We start from the raw sequence: 27,659 nt of genomic DNA, 5'->3' as shown, positions 1-27,659 counted from the left end.
TTAGCTTTTCTAAAGAAACTCATGTGTCATGGTCGTTTTCTCGAGCATTCAAACAAGGCTATTTTTTATTTCTCCTAACTTTAACTTGTTTCTACGTTTGAAAATAGCATTAACATTTTTACTTGTAGTCTTATCAGAAGAATTACTAAACTGTTGGAGTACCTCGAGTCTAAAACGCTCAAAAATTGTCTTTATTGCTCAAAACAGACTGAAAGTATTGATACTATCCTTGGAGTATCGATACTCCTGCTAAAGTTTTGATACTTTTATATAAGTACTGATACTTTTAAACATTCTATTCTGCCCATTTCGAAACTTTCTATGAATTTCGAAACTATGACCCAAAGTTTCGATACTCTTGAAAGAGTATCGATATTCTTGCCCAGAAACTCACGAATTTGCCCAAAACGAAGAACAAATATCGATAATTTACCTGCAGAAGTCATAAAACAAGTACAAAAACTCTATTTCTCAATCTCAAAGACCTTAGTGAGGTCCCCAAACATGCTTAAAGTTTTAGGTGAATATAAGGAGCATAAATAAGGCTTTATATCATGCTTATAACATCAAATGAACAATCTACCATATAAATTGCTAAACATGCTTTAAACTTAACTTTTTAACACACCTTAACTTTTCATGATCTACACTTGGTATGAGAAAGCTATAAGTGTGTTACCTAGCCTTTTTGTTGTTAAACTCCACTTGAATCAACTAGGATTTACCTTACCTTCAAGAAAAACCCATTTTTGAAAACAAATTCTATAACTTACAAAATAGATCCTAAAACAAAGCTTGAAGGATGAAGAGAAACATTCTTACCTTGGCTACAACAAACTAAGCATGAATCTTTAAAATTTTGCACTTAAGAAAATAAGAAGAAAAGAAAAAAGATGATGAAGAAGAAATGAGTGTTTGGTGAGAAAATGGTGGGGTGGTTTCACGTAATCATGATATAAAAAAGGAGAGTGTTTTCAGCTTTAAAATAATAAGGGAAAATTGCACTATTAGCCCCTCTACTTTCTTTTACATAAAACACTAATCACCTATCACCCAAACTTTTAGGCCCAACACAAGTCCACTAACACTAAACTTGGTCCAACTGATTTATAAAGTCTTTTGGACTCAATTTTGGATCTCGAGTTGACCCGAACTACTAACATGTGATTCAGGGTGTTACATTTATTTTTTAACAATGGTATAATTACTCCCTTGGTCCTCCTAATCTTGGTGGCAAACTAAAAACACCCTTTTTGATCTCTAATGGGCTTAATCCAAGCCCAAAACCATTCCAACTTTGATCAAAATTTCCTATAAGCTAAGGAATTAATTCAAGGTCCATCTCGGGTTAGCCCAAAACTCCTAACCTGAGATCCGGGGCATTACAAATAATTCAAAGGTATATAGAATCAGTGGCAGATCCGTGGCTTCTTGAGGGTGAGTAACTTTGAATTTTCTTTGACTAATTATATATTTTATTGATAGTGTTTATCCTAAAATTTTATTTGTGCTCATATCATACCTTTCAAAAAATTTGTGTTGTAAACATATGTATGCCTATCTAAAAAAATATCTCTAGATCCGTCACTTTATAAAATGAAAACAAAAAAGAATATTTCGTATAGAAACTGTGTGGTATATAAGGAAATTAATCGAGAGTGATCGGTGGAGAGACAAGTTCCATTGCCTTCGTCAGCTTCATTAGCCTGACTTTAAAAAATTTCAAGTGATGGGAGCTCAACTCTGCTGATCGCACTTCGTTAATTACTCCATGTAAATATCCAAAAAAAAAATAGAGGGAGTACAATGGTAAACATGTTTCATCAACTCCAGTCCCCACAAATGAAAAAAAGAAAGGCTGATTACTTTGATGAATTGGTTTCTCCTGCATGCAACTTCTTCAACCCCTCATCATTCGGTCCTTGTTTCAGTAGTTTGACATGCAACAGTGATTTCGGTGAAGGAAGACGAAACGGGGCAAGAGAAAGTTATGCACGAATCAAGTGATTTCGGTGGTTAAGGGACTTATTGTTATCTCAAGCATCGGGTATACCAGAGATATGAGCATTCTTTATGAAATGATTGATAGTTATATTTGAACATATAATATCTTGTATTCGCACTAGATTTATTAAAAAATTATATTATTTATTTTATATACTGTTTAATGAGTTTTATTTTGTCGGAAAATCGAACCTTGAAAAATTATCACATCTACGGTCGTTTTGAATAATTTTTAGTTTTGATTTTAAGAAAGCCCTCAAGTTTAATTAACTTAAGATTAAATGTTTTTATTTTAAATCATTTAAACTGCTGTAATAAAATTGTAATGCAAGATGCTACTAATCTTTTGATCGGTGAATTCTCTTTCAAATAATAATAATAATTTCCATCCAATCATTTCATTTCTCAACTATATATCTTTCTATTACAACAGATGAGAAAATAGATAAAGACATAAACAATGCATAGCATACTGATCGTGTAAAAACCCTCATCACTGGATGACGCAACAAAGGTAAAAAAAAACGCTATAACGCTTTGTTGTAGGACTAAAAAGGTAATAAAAATATTCCCTCCACTTTGCTATTTGTGAAAGTTCTCTATAACATAACCAATTAATACTCATGAAGAGATAGCATACACACACCAGGCCGATAAGCCCATGCTGGCGGCAAACGAGCATATTTTTCCATTCCCGGTTGCTCATCATAAGGCATATTCATTACTTTAAGCAGCCTTCGGACCTCTCCAAAATCACCGAGTTCGGCTGCATCGATTGCACTCTGGAATAGGTAGTTCCTCATAACATATTTAGGGTTCACCGAGTCCATTGAAGTTTTCCTATCCTCATCTGAGATGCCACTGGCAACAAGCTGAATAAAGAAGGACGTTTTGTAAGATTTCAGCAGTCAATACACATTAGTGAAATTAGTGACCAAATACCTATTGTACCTCTTTTATGTAGAATTGCACCCAACTGGCCCATGCATCCTTACGTTCCTTGCCGATATCTAGCAGAACAGCCTTCAGTGGAACCAACAACTGATCTTTCTGGAATGTTGGGATCTGCTTTGATTTTGGAAAGTGAATGAAAGAAGTTCGTGTAATCCACTTTATCAACAGCCAAATTATTAAGAAGTTTATTGACAAGCTGTTTACTGTACTATTGGAGACCAAGCTTTCGGCTCATTATAGCTTGATATTCATCCATAAATTGTGTTCCATACCTGCAGCAAAAACAATGTATTAATGATCTACCATGGAATAACTTACTATTACAGTGGGAAGATAACTCAACCGGACATACCTTTCTATGGCGTAACTAGCTTCTTTATCACTAATCAGATGTGCAGCCATCAAACTGGAGGCAAATTGTGTAATATTCCACAAGTAAATATCAGGCTGATTTCCAAAACAGTATCTTCTCCCAGGAAGATCTGTAGTATTCGGTGTGTAACTTGGATCAAAAGCATCTAAAAATCCGAAAGGACCATAATCAATGGTGAGACCTAAAATGCTCGTGTTGTCAGTGTTTAGCACACCATGAGTAAAGCTAACTCCCAGTCATCTAGCAACCAAAGAAGCAGTGCGCTCAGCAATCTCCACTATCCATGCTGGATATGAACAAGAAACAAGTGAAAACTAGGAACAATTACCACAAAATCATGAAATTTACTAGCTTATGGACAAACACGCTCAACGACTAAGGCATACACAAGAAAACTACTAATCCTGATTCACAACAATAATAATAACAACTAATTAATTCAAATTCTTCCGAGGTTCATGCTTTCAAACTAAATCTATGTTTCCTGAGTCGGTAACAACTAACAAGGAGGTATAATTTTATGAAGACATAAAGCTTACAAATAATCAGTGTTTCTTCTTCATTGACCCGAAAGTAAGTTTTAAACCAAGCAGAGTGATGCTAACATTGTCAAATAAAGGAGAAAACATGTCATTGGCTCAGTGCCTAGATCCGCAAGTGTGCACTGCAACAAACTTTCTCCAAGAATGCTGATTTGGGCATTGTGCCCCATATGAACCAATGGAAATTTTAGATACTTTCTCCAATCATGTTCTCAGGGCCACTAAGGAAGTAAAGAAGAAATCTAGAAGTGATAAACGTTAAAAGAACGCAGAAAGCACAAGAAGAGAAGGGAGACTGACTTGGCTCACAAAGTGAGTTTTCATCTATACAATCTAATTTTGCCAAAACAACTTCCATATTGCTCATGACATTTACCCTTCATACCACAAATGATAATTGATCCTTATATTTACCTGCATATTTGTTTGAAGTCAAATCCACAACCAATTGATCGGCATCACCGGTGCTAAAAGATAAGCTCTCACTTTTACTAATGTTCTCAATATGAGGAAAGTGATGTATGATGGCATAGTCTGCCAAAGCACGAACAATACCAAGGTCCTCTTCTCCCCTAGAAGCATGTATTTGGAATGAACCAAAATGCAGAAAGGACTGCGCAACTCTGCAAACAATTGCACCAGGCACTTCCTTTGGATTGCCACTTTAGTAGATGTAAACAATTATAACTAAGAACACACCCCTCAATACACATTGTATGCCTAGTTAACCCATGGTTATCTTAAATTAAAAACCCAGTTAGCATACTCATAAAACATGTCTCGAGTAACAAGTTTTCCAGTGGTCACAAGGCAAAGAGCACGAGTAGTTGAGATTCCTAGAAAATGCATTGCTTCACTGCAAATAAATTCACGGATGCTACTTCGTAAAACTGCAAGCCCATCTGCAGATCGACTGTATGGAGTCTTCCCAGCTCCTTTAAGCTGCAATTCCCACATTTCTAGCCTAGAATTCAGAATCTCCCCAATAGTAATAGCACGGCCATCACCCAGTTGGCCAGCCCATGTGCTAAACTGATGTCCTCCGTAACATCGAGCATATGGCACCCTGTCAGAGGGAACATCAATGAAGACCCAAGGGATAATAAATGATAAAGAAACTGATGTCTGATAGTAATTTATGAAAGAGCTCGAGACAAATACTTAAACTCCTGCCAAAGGAGAAGCCCTGGAAAACTTAATGGGAAAATCTGGTCTTTCAAATCTGCAACTCCGAAAAAGAGCTGTAAGGTTAATCACTTGCCCAACACAATGCAACATACAATGATACAAGGGGATACAGAAAACGGAAGTAAGTAAAAATCAAAGCCAAGGCATGAAAGACACAATTCTCAAGATTGTGGACAACGAATTAATCTATAATCATATAAATATTTTTTTAATAATATAGTATATTTGGTAAAACAAGGCAAAGTTGATAAGTAAATAGTACTTTTTTTTCTTCTTATTTTGGTGCATGCATAACAAAAATACAAAATTCCCTCGTCTTATTTTTCATAATCCAATCCATATAGTATATTTGACAAAAAATTATAATCACATCTAACAGGTTTGATTATAATCAAGTAATATACCAAAGACAATCCAAGGTCCCGTACACACTCATGATAACAACAAAAAATCAAAAACATTAGGACTCGACTGACATTTCATGAATTACATCTAATACCTATAGCAAGTCTAAATACAGATTACTCAGATATCCATCACCCTTCATTCGCTAGTATTTTCTTAAGGACAAACCCAGTGTAGTGCAATGCTTACTCCTTATGATCCAAATCAAGCAAGTCAGCCACTGAATCTGACCAAAATACAAGCTCCGGATTCTCTACTTCAGCTGATGGAAAAACCTTTGTATAACATGCATGTAAAACCTGAAAAATCATCAGAAAACCTTTTTAAAAAATGTATATTCCAAATTATACAAATCAAATATACATTTTAGTTCCTCGCACTTCAAACCGCATAAATATAATTTCTTATATGTTAAAAATTCTAAAAATGAAATTTATATTAATAGTATTGTTTACATTTCATTTTTGGAACATGGAAAATACAAAACCGTATGAATGAAACTAGAACATGAAAAAGAATTTTAAAACGGAAGAAATTAAACCTGACGAGGAAAAGAGTCGCTTTGAGCGTCCCCGGGGAGTTCTCTGACGAATGAATGATCCCAATTGAGATCTTAAAGGCTCAATTTAACGTTTTTATTTTTATTTTCTTTGTTTATGTGATCGTCACCTTGTTCTCTGAAGCTTTGATTTTTCAAACTGAACGGGATCGAGGGAGAGGGAGGAGGGAGGGTCGGGTGAGAACGAGTCCATACGAAGGCTTCCGCCGATCTAAACGCGGCGTGCAGGGGAAGCGATGTTCGAGAGAAGAATGGATGAGAAATAAGAGCGGAGGAAGAAGCAAAGGCAAAGATAATGAAAGAGGAAGAAGAAGCTGAGAGTCGATGAGTTTTTGGGACATTTCTGAATTTATATCATAAATTTTTCCAAAATTTTTAAAAAGAAATATTGTTGTTCTTTTTTTTATGTATTTGTTTTTTTTAAATTTAAATAAAAATTATTTAAGTTATATTTTTTCATTTTAAACATTTAAATTTTTTTATTTTCATTAGATGTTTAATATTTTAAAATTATTATTTTTATGCTTAATTTATTACAAAATCATCGAACAGGCGTAGGACATAACTTAATTATTTAATTTATTCAATCAGATTATTTACCGTTGATATATTTATAGTTGGAGAAATTTTTATTAGTTTTAATTTATTTAATTAAATTTTTTATTAATTTTAATTTATTTAATTAAATAATTTTTCTATTAAATTAAAATGTGACATGTTGTGTCCATCTAGTTAAAGGAAAATCAAATGGAAATTAATGGCTAAAGAACAAAGGAAGCATTTGAGGGGGAGGGAGGAATTGAACCCGAGGCCTACTAAACCAAGCTCAAAGTTTGTGTTATTAATTGCACAATACCATATTTTTTTATTAAAAATACTAATTATTTAAAAAAAATAAAAAAATATATATTATAAAAATAGTCGACAATTGTCAGCGACTTTGTTAGAGTGTGCAAGTGTTGATAATCTCTGTAGAGATTAAGATGAATTAATCAAATAATTAAGTGATGATTAAATTAGGTGAGAATATATCAAAATAAAATAAATTTATTTTAAAATTATATAAATCTGAAATTTAATTTTTATTTTAATATTGTGTAAAACAATTTATAATATATATATATATAAATCTATGTACAATTCTCAACATTGACTTTTTTTCTCTCATTTGATTTTCCTTTAACCGGATGGTGACAGTGTCATTATTTGGTTGGAATACAAATATATAAATTAAATAAATTTAAATTATAGAAAAAATATTTTAATCTAATGGTGACACCTATCACCATCTAATTGGTGGCTTAAATTTATTGAATTAAATTTATTTTAGGATTAAATTGATAGAATGTATAAATATTGAAGACTAAATGTATAATTATATCGATTTTATTAACTGTCGCATCAACATTTCTGTTAGACATTAACGACAAGTGGTTTGATTGAATACAAGTAAATAGTTAAGTGGTCTGATTGACAAAATTGAAATATCGATGGTAAAAGTAAAAGATCTAAATACTTAAGTGATCAATTATATAGTTAACCTTATTTTTAAACTTTTAAACAAAAATATATTTGAAAAAATATTTAAAAGTATTATTGTTTTTAAAAAGCTATTTTTATAAAATAAAAAACATTCTTAAAACTTCAAAATATATTTTAAAATTATTAATCCCAAAATTTACTCTATCATTAGACTATCATCTATCCATTTGTCGAATATCATTAGGATGACAATTTAACCCGAATATGACGGATTCTGACTCTACCTAATTCGTTAAAATCAGATTTTAAAAAAAATCGGGTTTGGATTGAGTCGGGTCAGATTTTTTTAAGAGGTGATGTTGGGTCAGGTCGGATTCAGATGGAAAGTGAAAAAACTCCAACCCGAGGATAATAATGTAATTTTCTTAAAATTTTTATTATTTTTAATTAAGACATTAGTTTATATTAGGTCGAGTAGATTTATGCTCTAAAAATTTGGATTGGATTTGAGTTGGATGGAGGGTATATCTTTTCGGGTGGAGACGGGTGGGGTGGAAGATATAAAACTTTTGAGTTGGATAGGGTTCAGGTGGAGGATGCATATTTTTTGATCGGTCGGTTGAACAAAAACCCGACCCGTTGCGGTCCCTAATTAATCTACGCTTTGATAAATTCCCCGTTAGAATCAATGTAATGTTTTGCGCGATTAGTAATTTAATATTGTGTGATTGAAAATAAAATTTAAAACTAATATTATAGCCACAAAATCTCATGCAATGACTAATTAAATTTTTTATCAACAAAAGATACGAACAACTGCATTACGACTTACAAATAATACAATCAAGACTTGAGATAACAATCTGATTAGAATTTAGAGATTTGATATTGTAATTGCAGGAGCATGGACAAGCCCTAGTTGATGCAATTGCGAGGCTTGAATGTGCATCTGACGGTGAATGTGGTAATAACTAATTACATATAATCATGTCATAGATTAATAGTTAAAATATGGAAGCACAATCTTTTATTGTATAACATAATCGTAGGTTTTGGATGTTCAGTTCACCTGTCACTAGGGATAGACTCAAGATTTTAAGTGGGACGAATTTGAACTCATAAAATTTTAGTAGGGTGAATTTGAACTCATAAAATTTCAGTAGGGTAAAAATATATTTTTAATAAAATATACATAAAAAATCTAAAATATATGATAAATTTAAAATTTTAGAGGATGACCGCCCCGTTCACTCCCCGGATCCACCTCTGCCTGTCACAAAGGTATACAAGTTTCCTATTATTTAATGTTGTCCACTTGTCCTCTCATTCCCCTTCTAATAAGAAAGAAAGCAAGGGTTCAAATTAACTTGTATAGCATAGCTTGTGTCTTAAGCCCGTTTCACTATTTAACTTGTTAAGTAATTGCCGTTCGCCCCTTTCACTATCTAACTGTAGATTGGGAATATATTCTGTATAAAGTTTTAAAATATTACTGGTGAATCTCCGTTACTATGTAAAAATTTTAATTCATTTTGTTTGCAGCCAAATTCAGTGGAAACCAAAGGTTTAAGTTCCGGAAAATACACAAAATAATATATATTTATAATCAGCATCGTTTTCTACAGAACAAGTAGAGTTTAAGGAAGCAAATTTCATGGCAATTCATCAAACACTGGTGTTTAAAGAACAGGCTGCTTGTCCCCCAATGAGTCGATGAATTTGAGGATAAGTTCAACCATGGCAGCATCATAAGCAGGGCCTTCCATTTCAAAGTGGCTAACTCCTTCTATCAGATGTGTTTCGTTGTGTCCCGCGGCAGACTTGAGCTTATTCTCGAGCTGTTTGACACTCGTGAATCCGTCCCGAGTTCCCATGACGAAGAGTTTGGGTTTCGAGGATCCCAGGATGGCTTTGTGGTGTCTTCCAAAAAGGATTGAGGCCATCATCCCAAAAGGGTATCCCAGACTTACATAGCCCACAACTTGCTCTACTTGATCCACTACAGACCCTGCTATTGGCGCCCCTACAAAAGGCAATAACAAACCAAATAATGAATGATGCAGGAAAGTCACAAGGCTCGGGCAAACAGTGTTCTTCGCATTGCCTTAGGCTCAGGCATCCGCCCCCGCACTTCCCAACACACAATGCAAAAAGAGAAGTCATGAATCTATTTCTGATGTTTCTATTCTTATTTCAAAATATCCGAGGGGCAAATCCTTTGATCATTGTTACTATGTCTACTCATAATGCTCCAACTTTTCATATCTTACACAAATTCCGACATTCATGTTGGAAAATATGTACAACTGAAGCAAGATCAAATTTTCATTTTTACAAATATATAAAAATTAAAGTTTTATATGCATAATTATAACATATCAAAGTTTATGTATCATATCCATAAACATTTTTGAGATTTATTAGGGAAAAGAAAACCAACAAGAAGAATACAGTCTCCAGCAAATAAATTCCTTCGACAACCTCTAGCATCTACCTACTCATCACACATCCGGAAAATTTTCAGGTACTGATTATAAAATCTGGAAACAACTACTAACTTAAACAAGATCAGAAGTAATTCAGAATGTCATCATTATGATTTAGAAACGGCGGGGGAGAGGGAAGATAGTAATTTTTTTGTCGACAAATAGCACTGAAATAATTTATAACCCTAAAAGCAAAAATTCCCCTTGTGATCTCCGAAATGGAACTTCCATCCAAATTCACCCCAAATTTCAATGTTGTCTTTTCTTCCTTTCAAAGTAAATTATGAAATGGGATCTAATTTTAAACGAAAAATCTAATTACTACCCAAAACCCAACAATACTTCTCCATGCCAAAATCAAAGAAACTCGCAAAAAAATGGATGAATGATTCTAATATACCTGCGGAAGAACCCACCAACAAGATTCTATGAGAAGAAAGATTTTCAGAAACCCAATTGCAGACAGCTATGACATTGGACAAGGACTACCACTAAGCTGTCTTTGATCTCGTCTTTTGGTTTGAAAATTCTTGCACTCAGATTCACATTATCAGGGGTTTCAACAGTGGGATAATCCACTTCGTAGTTTGACATTTTTGGAGAGAGCTGAAGGGAAATATTGGGAATAGAATCCGGGAAAAAGCAAAACGAGGGAATGAAGTAGAATGCGTGTTTGCGTTCGTAGCTTTAAGGAGGAGGAAAAAGAAAATAAGAAGGAACGAGATGTAGAAATTTGATACGAGAGGTGGGAATTTAACTGTTATTGGACGACTAGAATACTACCCAATGCCCATGATTGAAAGTTTTACATTACTTGTTTGTTGGGCGGAATTTGTTTGACAGGTTGTAAAATTTAATTTATTAATTTCAAGAAATAAATTTAGTTAAAGGTAAACAACAAGTAGGGTTGTAAATGAGTTATTGTTGAGTTCAATTCGACTCAAAAATTTTAAAATGAAGTTTGAATCGACAAGAAAACTCGCGAGTCTAACATTTTTAAGCTCAACTCGAATTTAAAATCACGAACTGAAGCTCGAAAAAACTAAACTAAAGCTCTTAAAAGCTAGAAACGAAAAAAATTCTTAAACTTAATTCGATTGAGGTCTCAAATCTAAATTCGAACATGAACCTTAAATACATGAAAACTCTATATTGCATTAAAAAAACATTAAATGTTAATATTATTAATAATTTATTTTAAAAAATTTAAAATCTTAATATAATATATTTTCGAACTACTCACAAGTTTCTCGAGTCAAATATCAAGTAGCTCGTTTCAACTCGTTAAGAACTCAAATCGAGCTCGAGTTTGAGTTCGAGTTGAATATTTATCCAAGTTTTGACTGAGTCGATCTCGAGTAGCTCGCAATTTGTCTCGCCAAGTCATTTAATTATAATTTCAAAAAAAAAATAGTTACATTTTTCATATATGAATACATTATTTAATTAAATATTATTTTAACATAATAATTTTAATTCTTAAACCCTATACGCCAAGTCATTTAATTATAATTTTAACAATAAAATAGTTACATTTTTCAGATATGAATACATTATTTAATTAAATATTATTTTAACATAATAATTTTAATTCTTAAAACCTATATAATATATTAATTTAATTTTAATTTAAAATATTTTATAATAATATATCAAATTTATTGAGTGAATTTAGTGGTAAAATGAATATTGTTCATTTTAGAGCTCCTTGCAGACATAATTATTCAAATTTGAGATCTCTAGAAAGAAGAATAAACTCTTCTACCACTTCTAATTAAGTGCTCTTAAACATAATAAACTTTTTAATTGGTGTATGTCATTAATTTTAAAATATGTAAATAATGTGACTATGTTCATTTATTGAATTAAATTAATAATTAAAAATTTAAATTATTATATTTAATTTAATCCAATTTCACATTATATTTTTCTCGTCAAATATAATTATTTTAGTATTTTAAAACTATAACAAATCAGTGAAATACAATTTTATGAATAAATAAATGATAAGTACGAATCAACTTACCTCAGTGATTAAAAAAATTATTATTTTTCTTAGAGGTCAAGAGTTTAAACTCCAACGACGGCAGAAAAATAATTAAATATTTATTATTAAATGATTGAAAGTATATTTTGAATATATATTAATTATAATCATGTTAGTTTAATAATAAATAAATAAATGAGTGAGTGATTGGTTCATGAAGCCCAATCGCCAAAGCCCAAGTTATCTGTATAAAAATTAGTAGCGGGAAAGTGAAACCGAAAAGAAAGTATGGGAGGGAGAAAATTGAAATGATTCTGACGGTTGTCACTTCCCTTGCTTTTCTTTTGAGCTTGAAAATCTTCCTCCATTGATTTCTTCCTCTAGGGTTTTGGCCTGTTCGTTATTTTTTAAGATTCAAGTTATTTGAAATTATGAGGAGAACTGTGAAGAAAGAGAAACAAACGGATAAGGGTACTACAGCAGCTGAACCGGTTCGAACCAAGGTTGCGGGAGTGGCCAGGGGTGAGTCGGCGGATCTTGAGTCGAGCCAACTGAATCGTGAAGATGATGCGGAAAATCGGAAGGTTCTTCGCTCCAGATACCTTGCCGTGATGACAAAAATCAACGGTTACTTATATTCTTATTATTTTCCTGAAATGATATTCTTACTATTGTTTCTACAAATTGTATATTTCTTTTATTTTTCTTTTCAAATTTTAGTTGATTAAAACCTTTTTAATTAAAATTATGGGTGGTGCAGATGCGAGGGATGAAATATCGAGCGTGGATTCTAATAAATTCAACATCATAATTCATGAAGTTGACAGCTTGTATCAACAAGGTTTCCCTGTATTTTTTTCCTGTAAATGTTTAGAGAATTTGTTTCCGGTTACTTGTTTTGTCCCATTTTGATGTTCTTGAATAGCTGTTTTTATTTTACTTTTCACCATTTTCGTATAATAATCTGTCATATTTCATTTTCAACTTCTTAAGGAAGTCCGTTAACCCGTTGAATGTGTCGAGTTTTTTCTAGATTTTAATTTAGTTAACTTAGTAATCTTTGTTCATCTTTTTCTTTTCTTTTCATTTTTACCTGCCAAAATATGATGCAAATCGACCCATTTTATTTGTAAAGAAACATATATGTATTATTGTAATTAATTTTGATGCTTCTCTCTTTTGGGGTTGTAGTGTCGATGCCCCGTGAATAAGTAGCTGATGCAGAGGCATTGCTGGACTTGGTCAATACATTGGCAACTTCATTTAAGTCAATTTCTTGTGAGGGAATCAGCCTAGCAGACTTCGTCAATTGTTTAATTAGAGAGTTTTGGAAATCCAACAGGAGCCTCGAAACACAAGAAAATGAGCAGATATCGATTGATTGGAAAGATATTGGGATGGCTGTTTCACCATTGCTTAGAACCTGCAGAGGAATTTGCACCATGTTAGTTCTTTTTTAGATTGGATACCATTTTGAGATTTCTTTTTGGTCTTTAATAAGTTGGGGGATAAGGATTGCTGTATTATTGCTGAATTGTTTTGCTTTATGTTATTGATCTTTAGGCTCGGACCTATGAATAATGAATTAAAGCAACGGAAGCCTGTGGTTACTAGAAAGCACAATGTTAGATCAACTGATACTGCTCGGCCTGATGAGGTGAAGTCATGTTTTGTCTGGTCTTTAGTTTTTAAGCATCATTTAGGATTATGAGAACATAGCTACGAAATTTGAAAAACCTCAGTAATCATTGTGTTTATTTTTTGCATCTTAGTATAATTTTGTTTCAAATGATGATGGAATTATTCAGTTTACTTTATGGTTTTGATTATCAAAAACTGAAATTGCTCAAACTTTACGTAACCTAATCAACTTTACTTTTATCATTTTATATTTTTATTTTACTTTTATAAAACAAAACTAGTATCTGTTCCTAGTCTAACTAGGCAAATTATATTTCAAAATTTCAAGTGTTTTTAGTTCTAAAATCTTGGTAATTAGACAGAACTGTATTCAGTTTGTTGTGTGGCTTAGAGTTTGGTTTGATTTGTTTTGTTCCTTAAAAACTACAATCCTTTGATTCAACGTGAGGCTTTGTCAAAATTGTGGAGACTTGAAACTGGATACCCTAATCAAAGTTATCAAAGGCTCAAGGCGCATCGAGGTGCAAAGTGTCCTGGAGCCTTGAGGCGTGAGGCGCATGAAAGGCACGGGATTCACGAAGGCGAGGCGCATGATATCCAAAAAATTGTAACACATGTATATATTAATGCAATCAAACTCAAATATCATAGATACCCAATATTAGGCTTCAATAGAGTTTATTCTCAAATTCAAAATATCAACCTAACGTCATAAAAGTTATCAACAAGCATAATCAAGTACTAAGTTTAACAAAAACATTCAACATGCAAAAACAAAACATCAAATAAAGTCACTGATAATCATCATCAAACATCAAACTAATCTTCATCATCGTCGTCAAGTGGTATGTCATCATCATCTTCCTCCTCATCCGTCTCACAATCCCCAATGTCTTCTTCTTCAGTGTCACTCTCCTCTAGCATAACAACTTCATCATCTTCATCTACAAGGTGTGGTCTAGCTTTTTCCTTTCCTTTCGAGCTTGAACTAGCAACGTTCTTTCTTCTAGTATTATGGTCACGCTCATAAGGTCCGGAAGCTATACCAACATCCTTCCATGTCAAATCGTCATCATCAAACACATAATCTTCATTTTCTTGTTCATCCATTCTACCAAGCAACCATTCATTACTTTCATCAATGTCATCCAAAGAGATTGGATCAATGACATCACGATGATTATAACGCCGCTTTAACGCTCGATTATATTTCACATAGACTAAATTATTGAGCTGAGTTTGCGCAAGTCGGTTTCTTCTTTTGTTATGAAGCTGCCAAATTATAACAGAATAATCAAGAGTCAAAAACATTACTTATGATGTTTCTTAAATGATATATGAGTTACTTACGAGGCTAAAAATACTTCAATTTCGCTCACAACCACTTGCACTACACGTAAGGCTGAGGACTTTGATGGCAAACTTTTTTAATTCCGGTGCATCATTGCCAAAAAAAAGCCCACCACTCGGCTGTAAATATATATTTTAGAACAAGTTTTAGAACAAGCAAAAATTAAATTTGATTTATATTATTTTATATATATGTATAAAGAAAGTAACCTGGTGACTTTGCTTCTCTTTGACGTTTGCATATTGCCATCCCAAATATACCTTCGGCGTTCCTATAAAGTGACAATTGGTCCTCTATTTTACCTTGATCAACAACACTCGGCACTAATCTCTCAATGCATTTAAGCAACCCGATCATCACCTCCTTATCCTCTTGAATTTGGGGATTTGAGTAGAATAATTGAGGATTCAAATAACACCCGGCCGCGTGTAATGGTTGATGGAGTTGGCATTCCCACCTTTTGTCAATAATTGCAAACACATCTTTGTACTTGTCCTCCACATTATTAAAGGAGTTTGCAATTGCTTCTTTTGCCCTATCCATGGCCTCATATACATAGCCCATGGCCGACCTTTTTTCACCATCAACTAACCTAAGCACTTTTACGAGTGGACCCATCATCTTAAGGATATACACAATTGTACTCCAAAAGGTAGGCATCAAAACAATGGATGCGACTCTTTTACCGCCATGCTCTTTTGAGTATTTACTCTTCCTCCATTCATCAGAAGTAAACATCTTTCTAAGGTTTGCCTTTTGAACTTGTATTGAATGAAGAGTGATGTAAGCGATGGCAAATCTGGTTATCGCGGGTCTCACCAACTCTCTTTTCCCGGTAAACTTCCTCATCATGTTTACAACACCTGTACGGTTATATATAAACCCGTTTAAGGCCATTGCTCTCTTCAACGTGACACGAACTTTCGAAATCTTTCCTATGTCTTCAAGCATCAAATCAAGACAATGAGCAGCACATGGAGTCCAGTATAAATGTGGATGTTTCGCCATCAATAAACGTCCTATAAAGATATAAAAATTAAAATAATATAAAACTTCAAGTCTTATATAATTATATTAATATATACAAATATAATAATTTAATGTGGACGTTTCATCACCTGCTGCTACATATGCAGAAGCATTGTCGGTTACCACCTGAACGACATTCTTCTCACCAACCTCCTCAACCATATCATCAAGCATAATAAACAATTGTTCGATATTCTTCACAATGTCCGAAGCATCAATTGATTTGATAAAAACCGACCCTTTTGGAGAATTGACTAAAAAGTTGATAATGTCTTTGTGTGCAACCGAGTCTCTCCATCCATCTGACATGATTGAGCAACCATATTTAGTCCAATGCTCGTGATGTACTTGTTTCACCATCTCATCGGTTGCCTTAACTGCTTTAGTTAAAAAAGGAACTCAGATTTCGTGGTACGTAAGAGGTTTGACCCGTCCCACATTGCGCCACCGCTTCCATTGCTACTTTAAAACTATCATAATTTGCTGCATTAAACGTCAATCCAGCATCAAAGAACCAGTTGACAACTCCATACATGCTTTCTCCCGTAGTTGTTTTTTACATGCTTCATTGATGCTTGGTTGCTTCATTTTTCCATCTTTTCTGTTTTTCACAACTTATTCGGGTGGTGGGATGAAAAACATATCAATTGGTCCTTTAATGCCCTTTTGCTTCTTTGATACTTTACTAGTACTATTACCACTTTTGCGAACACATGTACCAACTTCATCATCCTCGTCATCCCCAAAGTTGTCTACATCATCAAAATCATATAAAACTTTCGCTTCTTTTTTATTTTGACACTTTTTCTCCATATATTCTCTAATCTCCTCGCATACATGAGCTGAACATTTTAGACATCTTGTACTATTCCGGTATCCACCCACTATATGTTGTTTAGCCCTATAAATACCTCCGGAAGTGATTTTGTCACAAAACATACATTTTACTTTACCTTTGCCCATGTCAATGCAATACTTCCAAGCTATATCTTGCTTTGAAGAAGTTGATGACTGATTTTCAGAAGTCATAATGTCAAATCAGATTTTCCAAAAGCAAAATATTGATGATTAACAGCTGCAATATTGTCCCAGAAGCCAGAAAAATGAAAACAGAAAATTAAATAAGAGAAACTGTGATTATCAAGAACAGACACATACGCAAACGAATAACTGCATACTTAAAAAAGGAAAAAAAACAAGAACAGACACATACGAAAAAATATTGATGATTAACAGCTGCAATATTGTCCCAGAAGCCAGAAAAATGAAAACAGAAAATTAAATAAGAGAAACTGTGATTATCAAGAACAGACACATACGCAAACGAATAACTGCATACTTAAAAAAGGAAAAAAAAACAAGAACAGACATACGAAATTACGAATAACTGTATACTTAGAAAAGAAAGAAAAAAACAAGAACAAACACATACGCACGAATTGTGTGATTATCAAGAGAATTTGATTCAGAAAAACAAAATTCTTTCAACACAGATGGTTAACAGTATAAATCGAAAGATCAATCGAAGAACTGAATCACTTACGGAAGAATTGAATGTGTGTGATTAATCGAATTGTTGCTACTTTCTTGTTCAACGTCGCAGTCTCCAGTCGAAGAAAAAGAGGAAGCGAACGATCGATAGATTAGTATGTATGGATTAGAAGGTCGATTGACAGTAGATTGCGGGTTTTAAATAAGAAAGGAGAAGGAAAAAATAAAAATGAGACTCTTACGTGTAGTTAGAGCCTTAAAGACAAATCAAATTCAAATAATAATAAATATTTTCTTTAAAAAATTAAATGAAGATAAGATAGGATAAGTTTATTTTGAAATTTAATATTAAAATTTGTGTTCTGTGAAATATTATTATTTAAATTAGTATAATGTAAATTTTAGAATAATTAAATTAGATTTCAAAATAAATAAATATAATTATTTTAGTAAAATTCAAATAATTTATACATACTCAAAACTTTTAAATCATAGATTTTATCCTTCACTTAGTTATTAATCAGTAAGTTAATTAAACTTCTTTTTAATCTATGCTAATACATAGAAGTACCCTTTCTTTTCATCAGTTAATCGCAATGCATTCCTATTATAGGTTTGCTTAATTTTTAGACTGTCACAAATTTTGATGAGCGGAAGAGAAAATATCAAATACTGATAGATAAATAAACTTAGGTGAAGAAATGACCATAAACAATTACAAAGCTTATTTGTTTGAAACAACATAACGAAAATGGTCGTTCATTTTTGTAGACCATGTATGCATAGAAGAGAAGGCCCTGCAGTAATAATTACAAGGTTTTAAGCCCACATCGCGCCTCAATTGCGCCTCGACTGAGCCTCGTTGCGCCTAGGCTACGTGCCTCGCTTCAGTGTTGAAAAAGCCCCGTCCAGTGAGCCTCTGCGCTTTTGCGCCTCAGGCGCTCTTTTTACAACTATGACCCTAATTTTTACAAGAACACAAGATCGTGAAGATGGTATTTAAGTTGGTAGTGAGTCGCTTGGTACTACCCATATATCATGGAATTGCTGTGCTTTTGAATTATTCTCAGATGATCTCTTTTGGGACATTTGAAGTTTGCTTTCTTGTTTGGTTTCTGTTAATTGATGGTTATAGATGTGTGAGTAAATGAAATGTGTATGAGTGTATCCTGATGTGCAGTGGTGGTGGTTGTGTGGTTGACTGTTATATTATGTGATATCATAAGTTTAGTAATCATGACTTATATATTATATATCTACTATTTTTACAACCATTTTTTACAAAGATTTATCATCTTGTTCAACAGGTTGATGATGCTGGCACTGAAGAGAAAACTGACACTGACAAAATATGGCTGTGATGTTTGGAATTTTAAGGAGAGGGAGACAAGTGAAACTTGAAAGTTTGATATTGAATAGAAGTTCTTTTTCTCAGACTGTTGAGAATTTATTTGCCCTTTCGTTCTTAGTCAAAGATGGGAGAGCTGAAATAGTGGTGGATGAAGCCAGTTCTCATTTTGTTTGTAAGTTTATTTAAAGACAATTAAGTTGTAACTTAACAGACAGTTCACTTAGCATTATACCTTGATAAGCTATTGTCTCATTTACTGTTTGCTTTCAGGACCCAAAAATGCCCCTGCTGCTTCGTCTGTAGCAAGCGGTGAGGCTGCTTATAGCCATTTTGTGTTCAGGTTCGATTACAAGGTATAATGCCAAACTATAATCCAGATATTGCAAGTACTACTGAGTACTATGTTCAGTGCTTTTGCTTTATCAGTATGCCAAACTATCTTCGTTGCTCACTTGTTAGAATAAATTATTAGTCTATTATAGTGTTTTTAGGTTAATTTCTTTCCTTTAAGCATCAGTTTTTAAATGAACCGGCTTTCAGTTATTGATGAATGTGGTATCTGTTGGTGAGGAGCTAATGACACATAGGCAAGGTTATGAGAATGGTGTGTAGGTGTCCATATTGCGAAGTTTTCATGTCGATCAAACTTTACCAGTTGCCTGTTTTAACAACAGAAAAAATATATTTTGCCAGCACGGTTAACACTAATTTGTTTGACCTTCTATTTGAAATCTTGAATGAATGGGGTTTTAGGTAATGATGAACATGGTGTCACTTGGAGAGGAGTTGATGCCTCACAGGGAAGTTTCACACTCAATTCTTTCCGAGGGAGAACCAGCAACAAACAATCCAGGAACATCAACGACACCAATCCGAAAATTATCTAGGAACCGAGGGTTGGTTTTACAAGAATCCGTCATAGACGACTCGCCCGAAATTGATGCTAGCAAAGGCCCTGGCATTCAGAGGTGCAAGCGCAAGATCAATTGCCCGACTGGCTTTTCTTTTGAGAGCACATCATGTACGACTGTTTCTTGAATATACATAGCTCTAGCTCGGTCCTGAATCGGCAACTATTATCTTTCTTTTTTTTCTTTTTTTGTCTCTGCCATGAGAGCCTGGGACAACATTCTTCGACCTATTTACTAACTTGGCGCAGAATTGGATTCTAGATATGTGGATGCATCTCCCTGATTATGCTAATTTTGGAGTGGACAAACTAGGGTTTAGGGTTTAAGCTATTTGATTAATGTAATTCACCATACATTTGAGTTGTCTGCTTATGTCAGATCTCTGGTTACCATTCCTCGAGTATTATTATCTTGGCTTCAATCTTTTGAGAATTTCAACTTACCAATGTTACTGGATGTATTGAAAATGTAAGAATGGCATCTTGGGTGGACTTGACATTGTTGTTAAATGTGCTTTTCAAATACTAAACAATTGCTATTAATGTTTGAATAACTCAAATCATATATATTCAAATATTATTCAAATAAAAATAACTATAAACACTAATTTTGAAACAATTATTTTTCAATCATTTGAAACGTCTTCTTCAAACTATTTTATTTTTTTCATCGAAATACATTGTTAGTATTTTCCATGAAGTATTTTTCTATTTTCATTTTCTATTTTTAAACCTTTATAGTGTAAATTGGTATTCATATCGAAAGTCAAATCATTTCTTGAGCGCTAATAATAACTAATAGAGAATAATATTTTTCTTTAACCACTTATATCTAGGGGTGAGTAAAATTGATTTTACTTGAAAATTTGATTTTTTTTTTCAGTTTCAAGTTACTTTAGTCGAGTTACTCGAATCAACTCAAATTATCGAATTGATTTTCAAGTCGAGTTAAAATTTGAAAATCCCGAGTTACTCGAAAAACTAAAATTTGATCGACTATTTTGACAATTTTGCAATGTAGTCCTTGATTTCCTCATTCCTTCAATTTCTCCTCTATTTTAAGTCCGTTTTTACTAAATTTGAACCACATACTCTTAAATCATCGTAAAATACTTATGTGCTTTCAATTCCTCTTTTTGATAACAATATTTTTTATGTGATTACGACTAATTAATGGTCACTTAAAGTGATGTTTATACAGGCAATGCTCTTGGCTCTAATCATGATAAGAAAGACTATGGGATAAAAATGATTGGTTTCTTGGTGAATTTTTGGACTAACGACATGCTGGGCTAAACAGAGAAACCATACAGGATTGATTTATTGTACTTATAGAATCTTTTCAAGTAAACATGGCTGCTCTGTGTTGAATATTGAGTGAATTCGAGCAATTTTGGTACAGGGTCATCTATATTTGTTTCTTTTGGGTAACATGTAATTGCGCTTTGTTTGAGTAATGATTCCCGTCTCTTAAGTTTTTTTTTTGTTTTTCTCTTGTAAATAAAAAACTTCACCAATTCCTGGTCAAAATGTGGGTCTTTTTTTCAGAAAAAAATCATGTCTTTATTGATTAATGGAGTTTTCTCAAATCTCTCATTTATCCTCTGTAAAATCTTATTGGTGTTCCCTCCTTTACTCTTCAATATGCACTGCACATCAATATCACTTACATATTGTAGGCTGACAAGAATTTTACAAGTCACACCTATGAACGGAAGTGTTTTAAGAGAAACTAATGGAACAAGCCGGGATCCCTTTTTCTACAGAAAAAAATTGATACTTTGTGTGCATTTATTTTTTTCCTGTGAATAATTTTTTTATGTTTTTCTTGGGGTGACAGAGAAGGCCTATTTACAGTTTTCTAGGCTTCTGAGTATATTTTGGGTGAAAATGACACATTTTTATCACATGAAAATGCTTAAAAAATGGAAGTTAATAGTAGGGTTCAGAATTACAGATGCTTGGTTCTAAACAATAATAAAAGGTTGTGACATGTTCTTGGTGCTTGTTATACAATAGAGTAATGCAGAAGATTGTCGTTGTGATTCCTGATGTTACTTGTAGTAACACTTATTTCATAGTATTGCATTAGCTGGTGTACACATGAAGAGCTTCGACGAATTCATAATTGTATCTCATAGACTGAACTAGTACTTGAATTATAGAACCAGCAGGACAGTATTTACTTGATATTAGCTTGACATTCTTGAGTTCTGTTTTTTTCACAGCAATTCTGGGTGCCAATTTGGTGAGAGCTGTCACTTCTTGCATTATGTTCCGGGTGGCATCAAGGCAGTGTCTCAGATGCTTGGTAACAACCCGGCTCTTCCTGCAGCTACCAGAAATGCAGTAGCCCCGCCATCCTTCCCTGACGGCTCATCTCCTTCAGCTTTAAAGACCCTTTTGTGCAGCAAATTCAGCACGCCTGAAGGTTGCAAGTTTGGTGATAAATGCCATTTTGCTCATGATTGGAGCTTGGCAAGTGAACTGGTCCTGCTTACGAGGATCCTCGTTTCATAAGAGGCATGCCCGGAAGGATGGAGCCTCCCTCACCAGGTTTTGGTGCTGCAGCCAGCTTTGGAGCATCTTCCACTGCCAAGATCAGCATTGATGTATCCCTTGCTGGAGCTATTATCGGGGAAAAAAGGTGTGAACTCAAAGCATATCTGTCAGGTTACAGGAGCCAAGCTTTCTATAAGGGACAATGAGTCAGATCCTAGTTCAAGGAACATTGAGCTGGAGGGAACATTTGATCAGATCAAGCAAGCCATTGCAATGGTTCACGAACTGATTTTAAATGTCGGTTCGACCTCTGGAAGTAGCATGAAGAACACCGCTAGGAGTGGGTCCGGCTCGGGGAACAACTTTAAGACTAAGCTTTGCGAGAACTTTTCTAAAGGATCCTGCACTTTTGGTGAGAGAGGCCACTTTGCGCATGGAACCGAAGAATTGCGCAAGACGGAAATGTAAATTCCTCGATAATATTGTATTGGGTAACAACTCTTGCTTTAGCCTTTGGGTGTAGTTTAATGTGTTTTTGTAATTATAGTTGTTAATAAACCGATAAGCGACATGTGTCGTGTTTTTAAAATTTTAAAGTTTTTATTCAAATTTAAAACTTAAATTTTTATAGTTTTAAACAACCCCAATTTTATAAAACATTAAAAATCTAAAAAATTTAAAATCTCAAATTTCAGTCCTCCTCTATATTACGATACCCAAAATTAGTGTATATATTAAATTATTTTAATATTTAATCATTTAAATTAAAAATTACAATGGCGCATTTTAAATCCAACCATCACAATTTTAATCCTTTTGAAATATGAAATACTGATATTTAGGGATGGCAAGCGGGTACAAATTCGTGGATTCTGCACCGCACCCGCTCCAATTGGGGCGGGAATAGGTATAATTTTAGTGGGTAGTGGGCGGGTGTGGATTTAAAAAGTGGTACCCGTCGCGGTTAGTGGGCGGGTAATGGGTTTGAGACCTTACACGCCCCCCATCCGCACCGCATCCACCCGCCCCGCATCCGCTCGCCCCACATCCACCCGCCCCACATCCACCCGCCCAACTAAATATCCATTAAATTTTGGACCATTATGAATTTAGGTATAATTTTAAGAGACTAATTTATAAATCCTAATATTGTATAAGATATAACTTATAATTTAACCAAATATTAGGGATAAATTTATGCATAAATTTTTTTCTTTCAAACCTCTGGTCTCCACTCTCCAGCTTATTAAGGTACGTTTCTTCCCTTTTTACTTGAAATTTAATTTTTGTAAGAGTCATTTCCATAGTCATTTCGTTTTAAGCTCCTCTGCATTTCATTTTAAGAGTTTAATTTTTATTTGCTCGTACTGATTTTTAATTATTTTTTAGATTCATCTCAATGTTTATTTTAAGCTTAATTTCTTAATGTTCTACAAATTAGTATCTTGTGACTGAGCACCCACGTTTTAGACCAACAGAGTCAGATTGTTGCTTCTCAAATCTCCATTTTTAAAGTTATTGAATAGAATTAAGTGTTTCACTCGTACTTCTCAAACCTCCATTTTTAACGCCATTGAAACTGACTTTTTCAAATTCAAATTTTAACCGAGTATTTTGCAATACTGGTGTTTTATCATGGTGTTTTATGAAAATGATGATTGTAATACTGGAGTATCAGATGTCACAAGTATTGCTTGAAATTTTATAATGTTGTGCTAAAGAACAAAAACATTATGTGTTTGTCATTTATGTTTCTAGACTTTAATTATGTCTTTTATTATAATATTTTATGTACTTTAAGATCTATATTAACACTTAACGCAGATAATCATTGGTTTATTTTATTATTTTTTTGATAGATGTGTTTGTTTTATGTTTGTTGCTTATGTATAACTTAAGTTTGTTGTCAGACGGGTCTAGCCGAGTACGTTTCCAGTGGGTAGTAGGTGTGGGGATGGATTTGAGAATGTACCCGCGTGGGAGGGTGTGGATTTGAAAATTTTTAACCATCATGGGTGGTGGGCGGGTGGTGGATTGAAAAATATTAGGTGAGTATGAGGATGGGGGAGGAGGTATCCGCACCCGACCCGCTCGCTTGCCATCCCTACTGATATTCACGTCTTTTTAGTGTTAATATTAACATTTGTTTACAACATGTAATGAACACATTTATTTTTTAATAATTTTTTATGCTTAAAATTGTTCCATGATATTTTTTAAATTTATAAATAAACATGTTTAATTAGAGTTAAATATGTTAATAATTATTGTCATCTTTAATAATATTTCCATTGTTGTAAATAACTCTAACATTCTACTATTATAAGATGATTTTATCTTTTATTTAAAGACAACTTTGATAATTACTATAGAGAAAATATCTAATTCTTGAATAATTTTTTTAAAACTTCAATTCTCTATTTTTTTATAAAAAACAAATAATCACTAATTTAACAAATATATGCGTCGTTATTTAAGATTTTCCATAACATATTGTTTTCCCTATTCTATATCTCTAATCAATAATATATTTAAAAAATATATACTAAATTCTATCCACTGTTTAAATTTGATGATATTTTTTGTCATCTATTTTATCTTATAACTTGGATCAGAGGAAATCCGTCAATTCATTCGCTATGAAGGGTAATTATGAAATAAACATTAAATTAGAGGGTAAGCTGTTCAAGGAAGTTCAAAAAACCATTAACACAATTTTCAGGTTCAAATATGTTAAAAGGATTATGTGATATTTTAAAATTTAATTTTTATTAACTTTGACTCCTCTCTTAATTTAGGTTCAATTTTATATGATTTAATAAATATAAAAAAATAATATATATGATAAATTTTATATGATTTAATAAATATAAAAAATAATATATATGATATTTAACGTTATGATATTCTAAAATTTTATATGATATTTTGTAACTTTGTATTATATAAATTTTTGTAACTTTAAGTCATCATACATGATATTAACACACACAAAACGATTATAACAAATACATATGTTTCAGAAAATAAAATTTTATAACAGATATATAAGTTTTAGAGAAGCTTAGGCATAAAATATAGGAAACTTACAATTAAAGCTATGGAAGCGTGAATGGATTAAGATATTTCGCTCTCTGAAATACTTGCGAATAGAACGGGAATGAGACACAAAAGAGTCTCATTATATGGGAGGTATATGTGAATTGTTTTTTAAAAATATTTTTAATTAATTTTTTATTTTAATTATCTGTCATCAACTAAAAGAATTTATTGATCATTTGTTACACAAGAAAATGTGAATTTTTAACTTAATTTAAAGTATTACATGAACCAATGGAGTATCTAGAATGCTAATGTGTACATGGGGTGTGGTTTGTTGATGTGTGTGTGAGTTGTTAGGATTGTTAGTGTCGTTAAGAGTGTATGGAAAGTTTGTTATGAATGTTGTTAGAGGTTACAGTTAGTTGTGAGGTTGAGTGAGGTTGAAGTAAATAAGATCCCTATATAAGCTAGTGATGTAGTTGCAGAAAAATATAATAAAACAGTTATATTCATTGCTTCATATTCAGTTTTCAACATGGTATCTTTCGCCAAAGTCCTGAGAATTTTGGTTTCACGCTTCTAAACTTTTCTTCTCTCTGGTTCTTCACTCATGGTGCATAATGGGTCTAGTCAGCAAACTGCTGACTCAGTTGCCATGGATTCTACAACTTCCCGTTTGTTCCATTAATTTCTACAACTTCATGGGTGAAACCGCCGCTAACTCTGTCACTTCGAACGTCACCTCCGCCGAGGCACTAACGCCTCAAGCAACCAAAAAGATCGCTGAGGTGCCTGTTCGATGGGTCGATTTGGAAGATGATGCTCCAGAAGAACTGAGCGCTTCCTCAACATCGGAGAAAAAAAGTGCGGCGGAGTTGGGAGTTGAAAACCTAACAATCGACGAGAATAAAAAGATCAACAAGTTCCTCGATGAACCCGAGGACTCCACCATCAAAGTCGTTACATCAGGCGATACATCGTACACATCAAGTTCTCTTGTTCTCTGTCAGATGAGTTCTCACTGCCAGGTTCTCTTGTTCTATATCACATTTAGTGAGACTGTAAAGAATTTTGTATTAAAGATCATCATGAGAGATCATAATCAACATTTTTTCAAGAAGGAAGAACTATCATTGGAGTTGGTGAAGCAGTACAAGGTGAATGTTCCAGATGAACTTTCCAAGGTTATGGTGATCGAAGAGAGGATTTTTGAATTTGGAGAATGCCTAGGGCAGACAATAATATTTGTACGCACAAGGAACCGTGCTAGTACATTGCATAGATCACTTGTTGAGCTTAGTTATGATGTTACCACAATGCAAGGTGTTCTCAATCAAGCTGACCGAGACAAGATAATCAAATAGTTTAAAGATGGTTTGACTCAAGTCCTTATTTTAATGGATCTTCTTGCTCGACGTTTTGATCAACAACAGGTTAATTTGGTCAGCAACTATGATCTTCCTGTGAAACATGACAACCGTATGGAGCCTGGTTGTGAGGTTTACTTACATAGAATTGGTATAGCAAGGCATTTCGGCCGCAAACTTACTCTATGGTGATGTGGACCAAATGTTTCAATGATGTTGCTGGTGTCTGGTTTTGTTTCACATTGTTGTTATAGAATATGTTTTTTTTAGAATTTTTTGTTGAATGTTCATTCACATCAAAAGTTTGCATCGATTTGAGTCGAATGGAGTGAAGCATCGACACTTTCGATTCAAGTCGAACGGAAGGAAGCATCGACACTTCTGATTCAAGTTGAATGGAAGGAAGCATCAGTACTTCTGATTTAAATCGAACAGAATGAAGCATCGGCACTTTCGATTCAAGTTGAACTGAAGGAAGCATCGCACTTCCGATTCAACTAGAACGAATGGTTTAATAATTCATTGTCCAAATCTTCGTTTGAGCAATTTCGACCCAAAGTGCAGGTTTTCTCATTTGCTCAATGAGAAGGAAAAGAGTAGGGAGAATATTGGAGTATATAGAATGCTAATGTGTGCATGGAGTGTGGTTTGCTGATGTGTGTGAGTTGTTAGGATTGTTAAGAGTGTATGGAAAGTTTGTTATGAATGTTGTTAGAGGTTACAGTTAGTTGTGAGGTTGAAGTAAATAAGATCCCTATATAAGCTAGTGATGTAGTTGCAGAAAAATATAATAAAACAGTTATATTCATTGCTTTATATTCAGTTTTCAACACGAACTAAGCTATCTTAGTAGTTAAAAGAATGTTTGTTATCTTATAAGCCTAAAGTTTGAGTATCAACGTCTACAAATAGAGGTGTTTAGAGAGAGAGAGAGAGAGGAGCCAAGCTCATGCATAAAATATAAGAGTCTTACAACTAAAAAAGAGTCTCATTAG

General features: G+C 33.4%; 5 pseudogenes; 3 read left to right on the top strand and 2 right to left on the bottom strand.

Moving 5' to 3' along the window:
• Positions 1–2,618: 2,618 nt before the first annotated feature.
• On the bottom strand, positions 2,619–6,366 carry LOC120194236 (annotated as a pseudogene).
• A 2,718-nt stretch (positions 6,367–9,084) lies between these two features.
• LOC120193829 lies at positions 9,085–10,741 on the bottom strand (annotated as a pseudogene).
• Positions 10,742–12,256: 1,515 nt separating this feature from the next.
• On the top strand, positions 12,257–20,003 carry LOC120194014 (annotated as a pseudogene).
• A 1,773-nt stretch (positions 20,004–21,776) lies between these two features.
• On the top strand, positions 21,777–22,765 carry LOC120194235 (annotated as a pseudogene).
• A 3,207-nt stretch (positions 22,766–25,972) lies between these two features.
• Positions 25,973–26,856, top strand: LOC120194234 (annotated as a pseudogene).
• Positions 26,857–27,659: the final 803 nt, after the last annotated feature.

Source organism: Hibiscus syriacus, unplaced genomic scaffold, assembly GCF_006381635.1.
Source record: "Hibiscus syriacus cultivar Baekdansim isolate YM2019G1 unplaced genomic scaffold, ASM638163v2 tig00116997_pilon, whole genome shotgun sequence".
In the NCBI taxonomy this organism is placed as follows: Eukaryota; Viridiplantae; Streptophyta; class Magnoliopsida; order Malvales; family Malvaceae; genus Hibiscus; species Hibiscus syriacus.
Note: the sequence above shows the minus strand (reverse complement) of the source record. Positions and strands in the feature narration are given on the sequence as shown.